The following is a 14,402-nucleotide window of genomic DNA, read 5'->3' on the forward strand; positions in this document are numbered from 1 at the left end:
TCCCACCACCAATATCCCAGGTATACCTCCCCTTTCCCACCCTCCCCTGCCTCCATGGCAGACAATATTCCCCATACTCTCTCTCTACTTTGGGGCATTATGGCTTGCAACACAGACACTGAAGGTTATCATGTTTGGTCCATTATCTACTTTTGGCATGCATCTCCCATCACAACTGGTTCCTCCAGCCATCATTTTATTTTTTTAAAAAATTTTAAGAAAATTTTATTGAATCACTGAGAAAAAAAGGAAGAAAAAAATACAAAGCTTTCAGGTTTAAGTCACAGTCAAATACTGATTAAACCCCCATCCCTTCACCAGTGCACCTGTTCCACCACCAAGAACCCCAATACACCCCCCTCCCAACCCACCCCCCATCAAGTAGCTAATGATATTCCCATTATTCTCTATATACCTTGAGTACATTCCATATTTCCATACAGAACTCACTATTATTGATTGGAAATAATACTGCCTCGCAGTAATAGCCATCATTTTCTTAGTTATCCCTTCTCTGTTCCATCTGCCTTCTCCCCTCTGCTTATGAAGCAGGCTTCCAGCTATGGGGCAATCATGCTGGCCCTTGTATCTACTGTCCTTGGGTGTCAGCCTCATGTGATTTTATTCTATACTCCATAAATGAGTGTAGTCCTTCTATGTCTGTCCCTCTCTTTCTGACTCATTTCACTTAGCATGATACTCTCCATGTCTATCCATTGACAAACAAATTTCATGACTTCATCTCCCCTAACAGCTGCATAGTATTCCATTGTGTAGATATACCAAAGTTTCTTTAACATGTCATCTGTTTTATGTCACTCAGGTTGTTTCCAGATTTTGGCTATTGTGAACAGTGCTGCAATGAACATATAAGTACAGATGTCATTTCTACTGTGCTTTTTTGCATCCTTGGGATATATTCCCAGAAGTGGTATTGCGGGATCATATGGAAGCTCAATTTCTAGTTTTTGAAGGACTGTCCATACTGTTTTCCAGAAAGGCTGGACCAGGTGGTGTTCCCACCAACAGTGAAGGAGCATCCCTTTTCCCCCACATCCATGCCAGCACTGGTTGCTTTTGTTCTTATGAATGTGTGTCAGTCTCTGTGATATGAGATGATATCTCATTGTTGCTTTGATTTGCATCTCCCTGATGACTAGCGATGTACATCTTACAGATAAGTTTTACCTTATCTTGACTCCTGGTTGTATTTTACTAAAGCTACTATGCCAACCTTTGGGTCCAACCAGTTTCCATATCTTAACCAGAAGTCCCCAAATCTATTCAATTCACATTGCTTTCACTAAACAAAATATTTTTAAATACTAAAATAGTTTATGGCCCCCATACATTTGTTAGTACCCACAGGTATCTCTTGCTTTGAACTGTTTAAGAACCAAATTTTAGCCAATAATTTTTCAAACAGCATTTTTATTAGGACTCTAAGGCATGTAAGATAAATAAAGGCACTCTTGCTTATTTGATGAGATCTAATTTATAACAATTACTTATTAGAGTACCAATCAACGTTTATACAGGAAAATATGTTTTTGATTCTTTGACTCCATATGATACTAATTCTAAAATTTGTATACTTTTAGGTATAATTTGCATAGTGTAAATAATGTTCATAAGTATTCTAAAAAACTGCATATTTAATTTTAAGTAGTTGAGATTTGCTCACAAGTCCCTTAGAACAATAAACTAAGCTAAAAAATGATCTTGAAATAGTATAAAATATACAAACTACACAGAAATGAAAAGGCACAGAAAATATCTTGCACTTGTCTGATAATATATATTTGACAATCGACCTTATTTGAAGGGATAATGTTGTTTTTCCAATCATAACTGTAAGAAATATGCCGAGAGAGACTGAAGAGAGTAAGGCACCTGGCCTTAGAAACCAAATGACCTGGTTTCAAAACCCTGCACTACAGAGCATCTCCAGAACCCCACTAGGAGTGATCCTTGAGCACAGAGCTAGAGAGAGGTCCTGAGCACAGATAGATGTCATCAAAAAATGCTTAACAAAAAGAAATATGCTTAGGGTCTTAATAGTACAGCAGATAAGGTGTTTCCCTTGCAGGTGGCCAACCAGAGTCTGATCCCCAGCATCCCACACAGTCCTTCCAGCACTAGTAGCAGTAATTCCTGAGACAGAATTCCTGAGTGAGAGCCAGTAGTAACTCCTGAGCATCACTAGAGGTAACCCAAACCCAAATAATCAAACAAAAATTGCTTAGAAACTCTCATCTGGACGTTAGGGATATAACACATAATCTGAGACTTTAAACAACCAAACATTCATGGTAATAAGAAATCATCTTTACATTTCACGAGCTCATAGTTTTCCTATTGATGAGCACCAGGGTCTCATAACATAAATTATTCTTTTCATTTGAGGTTAGATAACTATTTTATTCTTTCTTTCCATTAGCACATAATTTTTCTCCTTTTAAGCACTATGACTTATAATACTTTTACTGGTAGCATTTTATGGGTTCCGAATTTTAAAAACATCAGTAAAATAAAGTAGATGGCAACATATAACTGTGTGTGTATTGCAGGCTAAAACCTTTTCCACCCTTGTGAAGGAAGTGCTAACCTTCTCTCCTTTACATGAGGAGAGAAGGTTAGCACTTCAAAAATTCATGAAGGACATGAATTTTTATATAATACATTTTGTTAATAGATTTATTTTGACACAGTATTGCTTCTGAGGATAACATATAAAGTAACAAGGGGACTTGAACAACTAGCCAGAGAATCTGAGGAATAGTCATTTTCTGAGGAAAGGTAGTTTGTCAAAACCTATAATTATTTGAAGTTTTAGAAAAAAATATATAAATAAAAAACTGGAGAGATTTTCCATAAAAAAAATGACAGAATTTTGCTACCTATTTAAAGTTTCATAAGTTACTTATATAAATAGCCAGTGTTCATGCATAAACTAGATCAGTACTGAAGTACTCAGAGGCTTTCAGGGCTATACCCTCTAGAGTCACCAGGGTGAAAATTAGCAGTGCTGTGGAGAGGGGCCCATGAGGGACAGGGATCAAACCCAGGGTTCACACACAAACAAGGAATATGCTCCAGCTCTATTAACCACCTCCCTAAGACTTACTTTAAAAAATTTTTAATGAGAATTTGTATATAGTTTTACTAAAATCTTATAAATGTCATAGAAGATATTACAGAGTTTTCAAATAGTTCAAACTCAGTTTCCTTATAATAATACTTCACAAGTAACAAGCTAATACTGATATACAGGTATCATTAATGTCTGTGCTTCACTCATATTTTCTTAAATTTTTTCCTATGTTGTTTTTTCTGTTCCAAGATCTCATCCAGAAAATCATATTATATTTAATATTTATATTGCAGGAAAGATCAACTATTTTCAAAAGTCCAACTTTGTATATTCCTGCTAAAGTTTATTGGCAAAAATGTGACCTCAAATAGCAGAAATTCATGGTAACTTTTATCAGAAAAGCAACATCTCTGCTGAAGTTGGTGTGTATGACAATGTGGATAGGGGAACTTTACTGGAAACGATTTTCTATGGGTTCTTCCAGTATTTTTACATGTCTTATGAACACTGTTCACAAGACGCTTTTGTTCCAAACTATCTTTTCACAGAATGTCTTCTCTTAAAATCAAGATTTGTTTCCTAACAGAATACTCTCTCTCCCCCACCCCTTCTCTCTCCCACTCCCTCTTTCTCCATCCTTTCCTCCCTCCCTCCCTCCCTCTTCCCCTCCCTCCCTCTCCTCTTTGACTTTTGCTGCAAACTCCTCCCTTGAATGACTTGAAATTTTCTAATCTTAGAATTCCTCATCTATGATAGAAACTTAATGCCTGCATAGTATCCACACACCCCACTCTACATTTTCCCATCACACTTGAGGGCATGGAGAACTAACCTTTTGCTTTGAATAAAATGTCCTTTATCTTTATTAAGGTTCTTTGAGTAAAACTCCCTGTCTTCTGCCAACAGCCATGAAGTTCTAATAATGGCTTAGGGTAAATGATCACAGCTTTTTTTTTTCAAGCAGGGTAGTTGTCTTAGACTGATCACAGTTCCTGCAAAATGTGATTGTTCACCAGATCTTCCATGATTTTCAGGTTTTGAAAATATTTCTAGACATTTTAAAATTAATGCTGAAAGCTCAGTGCAATGGCATAGTTTACTAGAAGACAAGAAATAGGGGCCTAGAGGAATAGTGCAGTAACTTAGACTGTTTTGTAAGCCTGTGGTCAGGAATTTAAATCGCTGGTGTCATCACATGTGCAGAATACCACACGAAGGCTCTGGGCTCTGATGTCCGAGATTCTCTTGAATTCAAGATATGTCCAGCTGCATGGCAACCAGATATGTGTGTGCATCAAAACAGGCTAGAAAGAGCAACCCCAAACACATATGTGAGCATTAAAACTAAAGAAGTACAAACCTCAATGAGCATCCCAGTCAATGTCCCCGCACCAACACCTTATGTGTTAGTCCCAGTGACACCATGACAAAAATTTTGAGGCACCTTAGCCAGGAATGCGTGCAAACCACAGTCTTCATACCGATTCACAACAACAAAGAAAGAGAAGGATAATTCAAAAATAAAATAGAAATAAAAAGTAAATAAAATGAAAAACCAGAAGTACAATTGTACTTCAAGCTTTTTTAAATAGGACCATACCCAGTGATGCTCAAGGAGCCATGTGGTGTAGGGGAGCAAACTCAGTCATTCACAGGCTAAGCAAGTATTCTATCATGCGAACTACCTTCTCAGCACTTTAACCCCAAATTTTTAATGTCTTTTATGAGGACCTTTAAAACCTAAAAAAAACCCAACTAATTTTATTTATTTTAGTATATTTATATATTTAATATATCTTAATCAGTATACTTATACACTGTTTATATATTTAATCAACTAATATAATTAATGCTATGGCTGCTTCTCCCATAAAGGAGCATAAAATGAGGTGCCATAACCATGCCACTGGACTCCACACCAGGCGTACCCCAGAGGGGGGCCAGTGAGAGCCCTCCCCACTCCAAGGGACCCAGCCCTGGCAGCTGGCCTCCAGTACACCACCACTGCCGCCCAATCCAGGCCATTTTCCACACACTCGGGCCGAGCCTCACACATGAGTAAACATATTCCTGGACTTTGCGGCCAGATATATCTGGAGAGCCTGCCAAGCTACCGAGAATATCCCTCCTGGACAGAAGAGCCTGGCAAGCTCCCCGTGGCGCATTCAATGTGCCAAATACAGTAACAATAGCAGGTCTCATTCACCTGACCCTGAAAAAAGCCTCCAATTGTTAAGAAAAATGAGTAAGGAGAGGCTGCTAAAATCTCAGGGCTGGGACAAATGGAGACGTTACTGGTGCCCGCTTGAGCAAATCGATGAACAACAGGATGACAGTGATACAGTGATACAGTGACATAATTAATGAGTATATTTATTCTTGCAATAGTTTAATTTTAAAATAAAACTTGTATGAAAGAGAGAGAATGAATATGAATGAATAAGTGAATGAATGGATGGATGAATAATGGTTAATATATGTAATTTTCTCACAAATGGTCCCAGAACAATATGTTTGGTTGAGAATGTGAATTTACCAGCATTCTCTGAAAGCAGGATTGGACATGAGAAGAAAGCTGGAGAATTTCAAGAGACTTGAATTCTTATATCCTGAACTTCTGAACAACATCAACAACTGTCTCCCTCTAGACTTCTCATTTCATGATTTAAGCCACAGTTAAGTAGATTGCCTGTAATATTTCAGTCAAATCTAATACTAATTAATACAGTCCATAAAATGCATGTCATAATTTAAGTGAAACCTGTATGCAACTATATTTAGTTAGTTGTTGTGCTGAAAAGACAAATGAAAAAAATAAGACATAACTTGATTGAAACAAAAATCTGGGGAGAAGGCAGTGGGAAAGAAAAGGAATCACTAAGTCAATGGTTGGACAGAGAAGGGATAACTAAGTTAATAGCTGGAGGGATAGCTCAGGATGGGAGATGTGTGCTGAAAGTAGATAAAGGACCAAACATAATGGCATTTCAGTATCTGTATTGCCAACCATAATGCCCCAAAGTGGATAGAGAGTAAGAAGAAAGTTGTATGCCACAGAGGCAGTGGGTGGGCGTCAGGTGGGGTGGCGGAAGGAATACTGGGGACATTGGTAGTAAAAAATGTACACCGGTGGAAGGATGGGTGTTTGATCATTTTATGACTGAAAATCATGAAAGTTTTATAACTGTATCTCGTGGTGATTCAATAAAAATATAAATTTTAAAAATGAAAAAATCTAATAAAAATTGAATGTATAAGCAAATATATCAATAGAAATTAACATTTATAACAAGTCAATGTAAGATTTCAAAATCACTAAATATTAATAATTTAGTCTTAAAAGTTGATTTGTTTAAAAGTTAGTTTTCTACAAGTGTTGTATTTTTATCCTCTACTTATCACCCTAAAATAGTTTAATAGGGCAACATTTCATCTGTTACAGAGTTGCCACTTAATTTCCTGAACGTTTCTTTTTCTCACATCCTTTAGATTCTATATGTCAACAAGCTTTGTTGAAAATACTCAGATCACACATCTCCTTTTTGTTTTCAGAAAAAAAAGCTATAGATTAGACTGCAGCCTTCTAATCCATAATTACCACAGTTGCTTTCTTCAAAGGTCTTCCAACCATCTCATCCATCTAACTCTTCACACCTCAAATGCTTCCATTTCACTATGCCATTTTCTGCCTTTAGTGCTCTCATCATAGACTCTTAAAGACATTAATTTACTCTTTAAGAAAAATTATCGAAAACACTGATTTACAAATTTTTTCATTTTACAGTTGTCTCCAACATATATTGTTCCAACACCACTAGCGTGACTTTCCCGCTGCCAGTATCGCCAGTTTCACTCCCAATCTCAATCTGAATCCTGTCACATTACTAATTTACTTTATATTGCTTCTTTCAACAAAATTTAAGAACTGAAAATTAGAATGATCAGAAAATAAATCAGGAAGAGCCAACTAGTGGTTACCAGTGATTTTGACGTATGTAAATAAGAAAATTAAACCCATTTAATATAATATAATAAAATGCTTATTCTCCTTTTGATACATATGTTTTCAATTCTTGAATCTAAAGTATACTGAATTTTGTTTTATACTTGAATCTCATTTGGTAATAATCATGTCTCACCTGTGATTAATAACATCTTTAAAGCAATTCTCTGTTGATATATTTTGGAGTTTACATGGAATAGGTGGAATAGGTAAGGTCTGCATATGTAAATTTCTCTTTAGATTTATATAAACACTGTAACTTACAAAGTTGTTCATGATGATTTGTTACAGACATTCAATATTCCAATACCAATCCCACCACCATATCCTTTCCCTCTGCCATGGTCTCCAACTTTCCCAACCACCTTTTAAGCCTGCCCCCATATCAGGCCCTCAATAATTTATTTCATATTGCTTATCAGTAATTTGCTAACATAATGATGGAAAGCTGTTTCCTTAGAAGAAATTTAGTGAAATTTGTTGTATCTCACCATGGAGCCATTAAGCCCTTGTATAAGAGATTACTAAAATGGTGTTACAAGTTAAGCTGTCTTTGTTTGTGTTTTGTTAATACAGATTGGTTGCTTTCTACAGCATATCCCATCTAATCTAGTGTGCTACTAGTGATTTATCATTGTTGTACAGTTTGAGATGTTATAGGAAGTTCAGAATTTTTAATGCAGTGATACAGCTTGAGTTAAATTTTTAACTGAGTGGCAGCTTTCGGATGTGTACATGACTGTTAGGGGCTTCCCAAAGTACAGGGAGGTTAGAGGTAAGTAATCCATCCCCGACTCCGTGAAAGTCTAGTGCTTCCAGTCATAAAACCTGCATACCTAAATTTTTCAGCAGATTAATTTCTGGGTGAGGTTCTTTCAGAGGCAATGGAGTTCAGCTAGGGGCCTGGCAGTGACTGTGGAGTGTAGGAGTTATGTGGCTACCAGACCACTGTTTAGGTGGGAACTGAGTTGACCCACTCCATTCTGGAGTGACCTTGATGACTCAGCCAAGTACAGGTGTCCGGAAGAATCTTCTGAAACTCGTTGATCTCTTTCAATATTTATTTATGAGTGATTGTACAGCGGGTAGGGATTGTCTTGCACACAGCCAATCCAGGTTCAACCCCAGGCATCCCATATAGTCCCCTGAGTACCACAAGGAGTAATTACTGAGTGAAGAGTCAGGCGTAACCTTTGAGCATCATTGGGTGTAGCCAAAATAAACCTCAAGCATTGTCTTTGCACCTCATTTCTCTTCATTCACTCCTTTATTCAACAAAAACTATCTGTAAGGTATTGAATTAAGTACTGAGAAATATTTTTTAGAATGTTTTGACATCATGGTTAGGGAGGAAAGACACATAAATAATGCAGAACTTGTAAGGTATAAAGCTACTTGAAATAATAGATACATACATAAAGCAGTGCAGAAATTTACAGCAGGGAAAAATAAGGGAGATCTTTAAGGAAGGGGTTATGACTAAGCAAACTGGACAATGAAGAAACAACAATTTGCATTTAGTGATGTTCTTGCCTTCTCTGATAAGAAGCACTATGAGCTTAGACCCAAAGAAATGGGAAAAAGTGAAGAGATTATGTTGATGCTGAAGACTCCTGTGATAGTGATGGGAACTAAGAAGTATTTAATAATGGCCAAAGATTTCTGTGTTCCAAGATTTAATTGGAACATCTGCAGCTTTCATTTTCCAATCCTTTGAATAAAACCTATACTTTATTTTTAAACACAAATATTCCTTAAAAATTCTAAACTCGGGGCTGGAGTGATAGCACGGCGGGTAGGGTGTTTGCCTTGCATGCGGCTGACTCGGGTTCAATTCCCAGAATCCCATATGGTCCCCTGAGCACCGCCGGAGTAGTTCCTGAGTGCATATCCAGGAGTAACCCCTGTGCATCACCAGGTGTGACCCAAAAAGCAAAAAAAAAAAATTCTAAACTCTATTTAAATGGATAAAGAAGCAATATAAAATTTTCATTTCACAAAAGTAGAAACTAATTAGAGAAAAAAGATAGAGAAAAATTCCAACATTTGTAAGCTGAACAAAACACTGCTAAACAATAATTGGATCAAAGAGGAAATCAATGAGGAAATAAAAATATTCCTTGAAACTAATGAGAATAAAGACACAAGCTAAAGAATCTATGGGTTATAACAAAAGCTGTACTAAGTGGGAAATTCATAGCAATCCAGACCTACATTAAGATAGAAGAAAAATCCCAAATCAAAAAGCTGAACACAAACATCAAATATCTGGAGAAGGCACAATAAACACCCAAAAAGTAGCAGAAGAAGGGAAAAAAATAAAACTAGAACAGAAATTAACAACATAGAAACCAAGAAAGCAATTCAAAGAATCAATTAAATCAGGAGCTGATTTAAAAATAATAAACAAGATAGATAAAACTCTAGCTATATTCAAGTAGAAAAAAAGAAAAGGTTCAAATAAATTGAATCAGAGATATAAGGGGAGAAATTACAATAGATCCTTTTGAAATTCAAAATATAATGAGAGGATGAGAGGTTACTATGAAAAACTTTATGCTCTTAAGCTGGAGAACCTAGAAGAAATGGAAGGATTCTTATTGTTCTGTAATCACCCAAAGTGAGTGAAGAGGAACAGGCCAATTACAAGTAAGGAAATTGAAACAGTAATTAAGACTTTCCCCAAGAACAAAAGTACTGGTCCAGATAGGGTTACTGGTGAATTCTATCAATCATTTAAAGAAGATTTACAACCTATACTCCTTCAACTTTTCTAAAACATTGAAGACACAGAAATTCCTCTTAACACCTTCTATGAAGCTAACATTGTACTAATACCCAAAGTAGACAGAGCACTTCCAGAAAAGAAAATTTCATACCAATCTCCCTGATGAATATTGATGAAAAATACTTAGCAAAATCTTAGCTAATCAAATCCAACAACATATCAAAAACATCATACACTCTGATCATTCATCCCAGTGATGCAGAAATGGTTCAACATAAGCAAATCAATTAACATAACACACCACATTCATAGAAAAGGTAGATAAAAATCATACGATCATACCACTGGATGCAGAGAAAACCTTTGACAAGATCCAACATCCACATTATAAAAACTTTCAACAAAATAGGGATGGAAAGAAAATTCTTCAAGATAATAATGATGGAGTCATATTAATGATAATAATGATGGAGCACCCTGGAGTGGGGCAGATGAGTCCAGCACTTGCCTAAACAGAGCTCCAGCAGTCAAAACACTACATATTCCACAGTTGTCACCATGCTCCTGGCTGGACTCTACAATGATCAGGACAAGCTTCATGAAGAAATTAATCTGTTAAAAACTCAGGCATTTTTCGCGACTGAAATCTTCAGGCTTTCAGTCAGGGATGGGCTACCTCCCCCCATTTTGCACAATCTCCAAATCGTATTTCCACTTAAAAACTTAACTGCAGCTTGATCGCCCCATTAAATATGTAGGACTTCCTGGAGCGCACAGCCACGTGACACCTCAAACTCTACAACAGTGATAAAGCAGGAGTAGTACACAAGATTGGATGAGATGTAATGTACAAGGCATCCAAATATCAACACAGAAAGAAGGCTTAACTTGTAACACCATTTTAGTAATTTCTTATACAAGGGCTTAATGGCTCCATGGTGAGATACAACAAGCTTCACTAACTTTCTTCTGAGGAAACAGTTTTTGATCATTCTTTTAGCAAATTATAAGAAGAAATATAAAATTACATTCAAAATCAGTACATCAACATCCTCTGTGAGCTATATTACAGATTCACCACCAGGATCTCAGCATTCTACTAGGTAGTGATCATCAATGTAAAGAGAGGGGTTCAGCAGGGCAATACCTGCTTAATTTTTTTTTTTGAAAATATAAAAAGAATTTTATTTATAAAGCAAAAAATTTATATTGTAAAACAAATTGTCAGGATCAATTTATTAAAAAGAAAAACTTTTTTTTTATAATTTATTTATTTTTAATTAGAGAACCACCGTGAGGGTACAGTTACAGATTTATACACTTTTGTGCTTATATTTCCCTCATACAAAGTTCGGGAACCCATCCCTTCACCAGTGCCCATTCTCCACCACCCGTAAACCCGGCGTCCCTCCCACCCTCCCCAATCCCATCTCCCCCCCACCCCACCCTGCCACTGTGGCAGGGCATTCCCTTCTGTTCTCTCTCTCTAATTAGCTGTTGTGGTTTGCAATAAAGGTGTTGAGTGGCCGCTGTGCTCAGTCTCTAGCCCTCATTCAGCCCGCAACTCCCTTCCCCCACATGGCCTTCAACTACAATGTAGTTGGTGATCGCTTCTCTGAGTTGCCCTTTCCCCGGAACGTGAGGCCAGCCTCGAAGCCATGGGGTCAACCTCCTGGTACTTATTTCTACAGTTCTTGATACCTGCTTAATTTTACTGAAGCTCTTCAGTGCTACCCTTGAGAACATCATACAATGACTGGATGGGAAGGAATGGGAGTGAAGATAGACAGTCGGCAATTACACCACCTCCGCTTCGCGGATGACATTGTTCTCATAACACCAAACATTAGCCAAGCTGCACGAATGCCAGCTGACTTAGATAGTGAGTGTGGAAAGACAGGACTGCAGCTGAATCTCATGAAGACAATGTTCATGAGAAACGGACTAGTTCCTGACATTCCATGTGCTCTCAATGGAATGAACATCTCTGAATGCAGCAGTTATGTGTACTTAGGTCGAGAACACAATATAACAAACGACCTGGCACCTGAGCTGTGCAGGAGGAAGAGGGCAGTGTGGAACACCTTCAAGAGTGTTGAAGTTGTTGAGAGGGCACATCTATTCAACTCCACCATTCTTCCTGCACTAACATATGCCTCAGAGCCCTGAGCCCTACAAAAACAGGATAAAAACGCTATTTAGGTTTCCCAAAGAGGAATCTAAAGAGCTATGCTTGGAATATCACATCTCACTCAAGTGAGAGAAAGAATCCAGAGTTCCAACCTCTGTCAATGAACAAGAATCAAGGACACTGTTTCGTTTGCCAAGGCGTGGAAAATCAGAGGGCCCGGACATGTAATGCAATTTGGAAATAACCACTGGACTAGAGCTGTTACCGACTGGATTCCACAGGACATCAACAGAATGCATGCCACCCACCTACGAGATGGTCACACTTCTTTGTAAAGACCCTGAACAAATGATTTGATGCTCTTCATGTTCGTGGAGAGAGTAGATGCCCTTGAGCTACACTAGCACGCGACAGGGACGAAAGGAGATGTTACTAGTGCCCACTTGAGCAAATCGATGAGCAACGAGAAGACAAGTAATACAAGTGAATATAAAATAAATTATTGAGGGTCAGCTATGGATGCAGGCTTAAGGGGTAGTTGGGAAAACTGCAGATAATGATGGTGGGAAGATGCAGTGGTGGTGGGTTTGATGTTGGTATACTTAATGTCTGTAACAAATCATCTTGAGTAACTTTGTAAACTATAGTGTTTATTAAAAGGGTAAGGGGAAAATAACAATGACAATAAAAATATTACAGCCAGTATCATACTTAATGATGAAAGACTGTTTTCAGGTATAGGCAAGGATGTCCACTCTTTCTAATTCTATTCAACATAGTTTTAGAAGTACAACAGTCAGTCAAGAAAAATAAATTAAAAGAATCCAAAATGGATTCACTATTTGCAGATGACATGATAATATACATAAAAGACCCCACAGAGTTCACAAAAAAAGCTCCTAGAAACAACAAACTAAGACAGCAAAGTGGTCAGATACAAAATTCAGTCAAATTCTTTTATAAAAAGAATGAAGCAGAGGAGAAAGCAATCGATTAATCTATTCCATTTAAAAAAAGCAACGCAAAAAATCAAGTATCTAGGAGTCAGCTTAACAAAAGATGTGGGAGATGTATATCATGATAACTTTAATTCACTTAAGAGATTGAGAAAGTGGAAAAATATCCTTTGCTCATGAATTTGCTCAACAATATTATCAAAATGACTATTCTACCAAAGCTATTATACAGATTCAAGGCAATACACATCTGAATTTAGATGCCATTCTTCTAGGATCTAGAAAAAAATAATGACAAAACTTGTATGGAATCAGAAAAAACTGCAAATATCCTAAATCATATTGAAAAATAAAAAAAAGGGAGGCATTTCATTACCTCATTTGGAAATGTATTATAATGCTATAATGATCAAAGCTGCATTGTACTAGAATAAAAATAGACCCTTAAATCAATGGGTCAGAATCAAATACCCTTTGACAAAACCCCCAATATATGGGGAATTAAATTTTGATAGCAAAGTTGAGAACATGAAATGGAACAATGATGACCTCTTCAACAAATGGTGCTAAAAAAAATTGGATAACCATGTGTAAGTAACTAAAGTTGTATCAATATATCATACCTCACACAAAAGTCAATTCAAAATCAAAGATATTGGAGGCCCTTCTTGAAACTACAAATTTCACTGAGGAAAATAAAGAGAGGATCAAATACTTCTGTTCTTGCTTTATTCTTATATTTTGTTGGCGCAGAAGATGCTGCTGGGACCAAAGCATTAATAGTTGGGCTTAAATGAAATAAGGTAGGAAAATCAGTATCCTGGTGTTCCAGTTCTACATCTGAATCTTACAGTATCACCCCGTGAGAAAAGACCACTGAGTGGTTTATAACAACTTTATTTACTTCTCTTTCAAACTACATGAACACTGCAGGTGGACTGGATATATTATCTCCTTCACTCCAGAGCCCCAAGTAATGAAGCCCCCACCAGTCATTGTGGCAAAGGAGAAGAAAGCCCTGAAGTATCTAAAAGAAGTATCTAAAAGGCAAAGTATCTAAAAGGCAAAAGTTCACCCTAGAAGCGAGCATTTAGTTTTTTTCTCCAATTAACAGACGACTTATGAAAAGTAGTCACATGACCTACCCATTAACCAGAGACTTCCAAGAACAATAGTGTGTTGCTTTAAAGAAGAGAGGCTGAAAGATTTGGCATGGAATATTAGTAACTACCAGAGTAAGTTTAAATCAAATATCACTTTATAAAAAAGGATTGTTTTAGGAAAAGTTTTCTTTCACTCAAGCAAGTTTCCTGTATAGCGCAGACAAATTGTAGCCCACCGAGGTAAGTGTAGAGACATTTTAACTGATCTAATAATCATACTAAATAGATACAGTTGAAAGACTCATGATATTTCAAAAGATTTATTCTTCTGTGAAAATTCATTTGGCATATTTCACTTTATAGAATACATTACAAAGAGTAATTGAT

At 36.9% G+C, this 14,402-nt stretch overlaps 1 protein-coding gene and 1 pseudogene across 1 annotated transcript in view; both read right to left on the reverse strand.

Moving 5' to 3' along the window:
• Positions 1-14,402, reverse strand: part of DCDC1 (doublecortin domain containing 1) — a 440,548-nt gene that overhangs the window by 277,989 nt on the left and 148,157 nt on the right. The gene's annotated exons all lie outside the window — the stretch shown is intronic.
• On the reverse strand, positions 2,528-2,630 carry LOC129406378 (U6atac minor spliceosomal RNA; annotated as a pseudogene).

Source organism: Sorex araneus, chromosome 6, assembly GCF_027595985.1.
Source record: "Sorex araneus isolate mSorAra2 chromosome 6, mSorAra2.pri, whole genome shotgun sequence".
Taxonomy (NCBI): domain Eukaryota; kingdom Metazoa; phylum Chordata; class Mammalia; order Eulipotyphla; family Soricidae; genus Sorex; species Sorex araneus.